This window comes from Sus scrofa, chromosome 6 (genome assembly GCF_054392235.1).
Source record: "Sus scrofa isolate SSC_HxYL_T2T_F1_AM1 chromosome 6, Sscrofa_HxYL_maternal_Yorkshire_Landrace_v2.0, whole genome shotgun sequence".
NCBI lineage: Eukaryota > Metazoa > Chordata > Mammalia > Artiodactyla > Suidae > Sus > Sus scrofa.
In genome coordinates this window covers 92,816,144-92,824,181 of record NC_139388.1, presented here as the reverse complement: position 1 = coordinate 92,824,181, position 8,038 = coordinate 92,816,144, and positions in this window count along the sequence as shown.

Below are 8,038 nucleotides of genomic sequence, written 5' to 3'. Positions count from 1 at the left end.
GGATTGAACCTGCATCCTCATGGATACTAGTCAGGTTCGTTAACGGCTGAGCCGCAGTGGGAACTTCTCAGCTCACCTTTAATTGAAGGCACAGTTGTAGTCCCCTCCCTGCCGCCTGGTGCAGGACTCCCCTGTGCTGACAGGTCCCAACACACCACGAGGTGCAGATTTTTCTTCTTTCTGCTCAGGGTTTTCTCCACTGGGTGGCTGGGGGTGGGGGGACTCAGTCCCCCACAAACACAGCCTGGAGAAGTAGGGAAGCTAACATCCCAGGGGTCACCTTGATTGGTGGGGCTCAGGAACCTGCAGTGAAATGTCCCTGCTGTCCATCCTTCAGGCCCACGATTCTGGGAACTAGCACCCAGGGGTGACCTCAGTATTTCTCCCTTATGTTATAGTTTCCTTCTTCCCTGTCTCACTCTCCCTGCTTCCTGGCACTACTTCCCAAATAAGCTGTCAGCATCCCTTTCATCTCAGGCTCTGCTCTAGGGGACCCAAACTAAGACAACTATGACCCAGTAATTCCATAGCTCCGTATTCAAGATATAATCTTACCAGGTACAACAAGAGACACAAGGATGTTCCTTCTGGCACAAAACCACTGGCAGGAGAACAGACATAGAAATTCTGTTCTATGTCTGTTACATACAATGCAGCATTGTACAGTAATCAAAATGAATGGCACTAAGATTAAGTGCAACAGTACGGATGGAATTTAGCGATATAATTTTAAGTGATAAAAGTATCCCCAAATATCATACTCAATGTGATATCCTTTTCATAAAAATTGAATACTGGACAAATATATATACTTTTTGGAAATAGATATAGATGTGACAAAACTACATTAAAAGGAAAGCAAGAGAACCCTGAACACAGGATTCAAATTCACTTCTGGTGGATGGAAGTGTGGAGGACCAGATTGGTAGACATGGGTTTTTGTTTTTTTGTTTTTGGCTGCACCTGGGGCATGTGGCATTTCCCAGTCCAGGATCGAACCCATGCCACAGCAGTCACCCAAGCCACCATGGCGACAATGCCAGATCCTCAACCCACTGTGATACAGGAGAACTCCCATATATTATAAAGTTGAGGGTAACTGCCAAAGATTAGAAATATAAAAGCATAATTTCCAATCTGGTTGAGGCAGATAAAGTATAATTTGATAAGTCCTAAAGAAAGTGAAAGGAATAAAAAAGGAAGCAGAGAATTCATGATTAAAAAAAAGCATAAAAAGCAATGGCAGAAATAAGACCAAATATGGACTGCCTGTTGTAGCTCAGCGGTTAGGGAACCTGACCATCATCCCTGAGGACGTGGGTTTGATCCCTCGCCTCGCTCAATGGGTTAAGGATCCAGCATTGCCGTGAGCTGTGGTGTAAGTCACAGACGCAACTCGGATCCTGCATTGCTGTGGCTGTGGCGTAGGCTGGTGGCTGCAGTTATGATTGGACCCCTAGCCTGGGAACCTCCACGTGCCACGGGTGTGGCCCTAAAAGACAAAAAGACAAAAACAAAAAACAGAAAACAAATATATTAGTAGGCCCAATCATATGAATAGGTAAAATACACTCTTAGAAGACAAAGGTGCTCTGATTGGATTTCTAAAAACTAACATGCTAGTTACAGGAGGAATAGAGAAAAGCAAAACTACACATAAAGGTTAAAAATAAAAGGATAAAAGTAAAATAAAATAAAATAAAACAAAAGGATAGAAAGATTACACCAGATAAATTACACTAACTGAAAGGAAGCAGTGTACTCATATCAATATTAGAAAAACTGAATTAAGGCAAAATAGCATTAATAGGAAGGAAGAAGAGCATTTGGCACTGATGAAAGTTATGTTCCCTCATGGCTCAGTGGGTTAAGGATCCAGCGTTCTCCCTGCTATGGCTCTGGTTACAGCTGTGGTGCGGGTTTGATCTCTGGCCTAGGAACTTCTGCATGCTGTGGGTGCAGACAAAAAAAAAAAAAAAAAAAAAAAAGAATTATAATCTACCAAAAATGTGTAAAAATTATTTATGAATTTATATGTACCTTAAAACATGTTTTGAGATATATAAAGCAGAAATGCACTGAAGGGAGAAATTGGCAAGTCCACAATCATAGGGTGAGATTTAAAGACACTCCTTTCAGAAGCTGATCAAGTCGATGGGAAATAATTTAAAATATTGTAGAGCATCTCTTTCCATATCCTAGTGTGCAGAGGATGGTAATATATTAGATCACAAAGGAAATCTTAAACATTTCTCCAAAAAAAAAAAAAATCAACACTGTATACCATTTGTCTCATCACGATGCAGTAAAGTGACATTTATTTTCAATAATAACAGGTATCTTTGAATTTTTTCATTTATTGGAACACTAAATGCACACTAAATTATCCATGAATTAAGGAGTAAATCATAACAGAAAATGTAAAATATTGATAGCTGAATGACAATAAAAGCATCATGATCACGAATCAAGGTTTGTAGGATGCAGTTAAAGAAGTTTTTGAAGAAGACTATATAGCACTAAAGGAGTTAATTATAAATAAAATATTTTTAAAAAATAAGCCGAATGGTCAGGTTAAGAAGGAATTGAAAGAAATAGTAAAGCAAAGGAAATAGAAAAAAAAGTAATAAAAGAGCAGAAGATAATGAAATAGAAAAAATAAGGATAGCAACAACAAAAACAGAGATAACAAACAAACGTTTAACTCTGAACAAACCCTACAAAGACTGATGGAGAGAGAAAGAGAAATAGAAAAAAGAGCAAGCACGAATAAACAGTACTGGGAATGAAAATGGAACTATAATGCTGATATAAGAGAGATTTTTTGAATCATAGGAATACTATGAACAGCTTTGTGCTATTACATTTGAAAAACCTAGATAAAATGGACAAATTCTAGGAAAATATAAATTACTAAAATTGGTTCAAAAGGACATAGAACAGAATAGACCAAGAGTCGTTTATTAAATCAAGGTAGTAGAGAAACGTCTCCCTTGCCACATGGCACCATATAATTTTCCAATTTCACCAAATGTTCAAGGAGTAGAAAAATCAGCAACAATGCTCCAGAGATCAGAAAGAGAAGGAAATCTACTTAATTCATATTATAAGGATAGTATAACCCTGGCATTAAAACTAGAAAAAGCAGAATAAGAAAATAAAATCATTAGCTTATATTTCTTTTTTTTTTTTTTCTTGGCTGTGCCTACGGCATTTTGATGTTCCTAGACCAGCTATCAAACCCATGCCACAGCAGCAACCAGAGCCTCAGCGGTGCCAGTTCAGAGCCTTAACCTGCTGCAGCAGAAGGGAACTCCTAACCTTTCTTATAAACATAGATGCAAAAACCTGACTAAACTGTATGAAATCAAATGTAGTAGTGTTTTAAAGAAATAACATCATGCCTAAGTAAGGGCTGTATTAGGAATGTAAAGAAGTTTCAACATGAGAGGAGTTCCCGCAGTGGCTCAGTGGTTAACGAATCCGACTAGGAACCATGAGGTTGTAGGTTCGATCCCTGGCCTTGCTCAGTGGGTTAAGGATCCAGCGTTGCCGTGAGCTGTGGTGTAGGTTGCAGACTCGGCTTGGATCCTGAGTTGCTGTGGCTGTGGTGTAGGCCGGCAGCTGTAGCTGTGATTAGATCCCTAGCCTGGGAACCTCCATATGCCGTGGGTATGGTCCTAAAAAGCAAAAAAACAAAAAAAACAAAAACAAAAAAAATTCTATTAATGTATTTTACCACATCAACAATTTTAAGCAGAAAGCTACCAAAAGATATGGGTAAAACATAAAATAAATTCAACACCCATTAATGGAAAAAGTATTTAGTAATTTAATAACGGAAGAGAAATTAATCAAACAATTACATACATTTACAAGAGAATCAATAAAAAGTATTACAATTAATAAGAGAGTTCAGCAAAATTTCTGGATACATGGTCAACAAAATATGATTGCCTTCCTTTTCATTGGTAATAGCCAAAGAAAGTGGAATAAGAAAAAAGCAGAGTTTAAGTCATGGTGCAGCAGAAACGAATCCGACTAGGAACCATGAGGTTGCGGGTTCCATCCCTGGCCTCGCTCAGTGAGTTAAGGATCTGGCATTGCCGTGAGCTGTGGTGTAGGTCGCAGACATGGCTCGGATCCCGAGTTGCTGTGGCTGTGGTGTAGGCCGGCGGCTACAGCTCTGATTAGACCCCTGGTCTAGGAAACTCCATATCCTCTGGGTGCGGCCCTAGAAAGCAAAAAACAAACAAACAAACAAAGAAAAAAAGGAACAATATTATAAAGTATAGAATAATTTAATAAAAATGTACAACATTTTGATGGAGAAAAGTCTCTGCTCTTACCTTATTTGTGACCCTGATAGTCAGATCATGGAAGCTTTCAATATGGATCACACTATAGCTTCCTTTTTTTTTTTTTTAAGTAAACTTTATTTTTAAGAAGAGTTTTAGATTTAGGAAAAAAACCCCAGAAGATTAGTACAGAGAGTTTCCGAAAATCTGGGACTCAGTTTCCCTTGGTAACACTTTCTTGTGTGGGGTTTTTTGTTTTTTGTTTTTGTTTTTGTTTTGTTTTTTGCCACACCCGTGGCATGTGAAAATTCCTGGGCCAAGGGTCAAATCCAGGTCACGGCTGCAACCTGAGCCATGCCAGTAACAACACCAGATCTCTAATTCACTGCGCCTCCAGAGAACTCCACATTTTCTTTTTAAATTCGACATTATGTCTCTGAGAGAGAGAGGGAGAGAGAGAGAGAGAGAGAGAGAGATGGCTGATTTATTCATTCTAACTGGATGTAATAATCCATTGACCGGAAGCTTCTCACTGTCTCACATGGCACAGGTGTAGTGCTGGGGAATCGCATCTCCTTCTCAGTGAAGTATATCAAATGCCTTGTTCTGCTGTGAAAGTATTTACATAGCCATAATGTTATAAATGCCAAGTGTTTTTTGATGTTAAGAAATACACACAGGCAGTGTGGAACCTGAATTATCTTTACAAGATAGAATGTACATGCTACAAACCTTAATAAAGCAAAATTAAAGTTGATGGAGGAAACAAGAAGTGGGGAGGGGAGATGAAGAGAAATTATTCATTTCCTACGGAAGGGAGTCGAGAGATATAATCTAAAGAAGAAATAGACTTTTAAGACTGATTCAGTTGAATGTCCATATCTGCCAGTTCTATATCTTGATTCAACCAACCTCAGATTGAAAATATTTTTTTAAAAAACTGAAGAAGTTTCCAAAAAGCAAAACTTGATTTTGCTGAGTACATGCAAAATGTTTACATGGCATTTACATTGTATTAGGTATTATAAGCAATCCAGAGATGATTTAAAGTGAGAGGTGTGCATAGGTATATGCAAATGCTGTGCCATTTGGTATAAGGGGCTTGAGCACCTGGGAATTTTGGTATGCCTGGGGATTGGGAAAAAAATCCCTCATATGGAGGGATGATGGTAACAACAACCAATAGAAAAATGAAACATATAAATCTAAAGAAAAAAAACTGGGAGGAGAAAGGGGGATAGGGTTGTTAATCAAATCACAAGGCAGGGGGTCAATAAATACTGTTAACATTAATAAATCAAGTAATAGAGGCATGAATATATATTATTCACAGTTATATGAACAAAAAACTAAAACAATGACAACAAATATAGTATTAACAAAAAAAAAAAAAAAAAAAAAAAAAAAAAAGGAAGGTTTCTCCCAAGATGTGGAGAATGAGATGATGTTTTTAGCTTTTTATTTCTAACTTTCTGTTGGGCTTGGATGTGCATTTTCATCTATATAAAATTATATTTGACTTGCTAAAATCTGGAACAAGACAAAGATGCCCATTCTCACTACTTACATTTGACATAGTATTCCAGACCTTGCTCAGTGGATTAAGGATCCGGCGTTGTCGTGAGCTGTGGTGTAGGTCACAGAGGCGGCTCAGATCCTGCGTTGCTGTGGTTGTGGCTGTGGCCAGCAGCTACAGCTCCGATTCAACCCCTAGCCTGGGAACCTCCATATGCAGTGAGAGCGGCCCAAGAAATGGCAAAAAGACAAAAAAAAAGAAAAAGAAAAAGACAAAGAAAAAAGAATAAAGCTAGAGGCATAACCTTCCCAGACTTCAGACAATAAATACCACAAAGCTATAGTAATCAATAGCATGGTCTTGACACAAAACAGACATAATGGATCAATGGAACAGAATAGAGAGCCCAGAAATAAACCCACACACATATAGTCAATTAATTTTCGACAAAGGATATACAATGGAGAAAAGAGTGTCTCTTCAGCAAGTGGTGCTAGGAAAGTTGGACAGCTGCATGTAAATCAATGGAGTTCGAATACATCCTCACACCATATACAAAAATAAACTCAAAATGGCTTAAAGACTTAAATATAAGACATGACACTAAAAATCTCCTAGAAGAGAATACAGGCAAAACATTCTCTGACATAAATCTTACCAATGTCTTCTTAGGTCAGTCGCCCAAGGCAATAGAAATACAAGCAAAAATAAACAAATGGGACCTACTCAAAAGTATAAGCACAGCAAAGGAAAGCATAAACAAAACAAAAAGCCAACCTGTGGACTGGGAGAAAATACCTGCAAATGATGCGACTGACAAGGGCTTAATTTCCAGAATATACAAATGGTTCATACAACTCAATAACAACAACAACAAAAAAACAAGCCCAAAACAAAAAATAACCCAATCAAAAAATGGGCAGAAGACTTGAATAGACATTTCTCCAGAGAAGACACAGAGCTAGACAACTGGCGTGTAAAAATAGGCTCGATATCGCAGAGCAATATAAATCAAAACCACAATGAGGGACCACCTCGCAGTGGTCAGAATGGCCATCATTAAAAAGTCTACAGGGGTCCCCTGGTGGCCTAGTGGTGGGATTCAACATGGTCACTGCCGTGGCTCAGGTTCAATCTCCGGCCTGGGAACTTTGGGCATGGCCAAAAAAAGTCTACAAATCACAAATGCCGGAGAGGGTGTGGAGACACAGGAGCCCTCCTCCACGGTTAGGGACACAACCACTATGGAAAACAGTATGGAAGTTCTTTTAAAAACTAAAGATAGAGCTAGTATAGGGTTCAGCAATCCCACTCCTGGGCATATATCCAGAGGAAACTCTAAGTCGAAGAGGTAGATGCACCTCAGTGTTCCCAGCAGCACTACTTAACAACAGCCAAGACATGGAAAGAACCTAACTGTCCACTGACAGATGAATGGATAAAGAAGATGAATGGACTGCTACTCAGTCATAAAAAAGAATGAAATAATACCAGTTGCAGCAACATAGATGGGCCTAGAGATTACTAAGTTAAGTAAGTCAGAAAGAGAAAAACAAGGAGTTTGCCTTGTGGCTCAGCCGTAATGAACCTGAATAGTATCCATGAGGATGAGGGTTCCATCCCTGGCCTCACTCAGTAGGTTAAGGGCTTGGTGTTACCGTGAGCTGCAGTGTAGGTGGCAGACACACATCAGGTAGGGCATTGCTATGGCTGTGGCGTAGGATGGCAGCTGCAGCTCCAGCTCCTATTTGACCCCCAGTCTGGGAACTTCCATATGCTGAGGGTGCAGCCCTAAAAAAAAAAAAAAAAAAAAAAAAGAGAGAGAGAGAGAGATAAATGTATGTTATCATTTAAATGTGTAATCTAAAATATGATACAAAGGAACTTATCTATGAAACAGATTCACAGACATAGAAAATAAACTTATGGTTACTAAAAGGGAAAGGGGGTGGGGGGACAAATTAGGAGTTTGGGATTAGCAAATGCACACTGCCATAAATAAAATAGATAGACAGGAGTTCCCATCACGGCTCAGCGGAAATGAATCTGACTAGCATTCCTGAGGTTGAGGGTAGGATCCCTGGCCTCGCTCAGTGGGTTAAGGATCTGGTGATGCCGTGAGCTGTGGCATAGGTCGCAAACGCGACTCGGATCCCGCATTGCTGTGGCTGTGGTGTAGGCCAGCAGCTACAGCTCTGATAGGACCCCTAGACTGGGAATATCC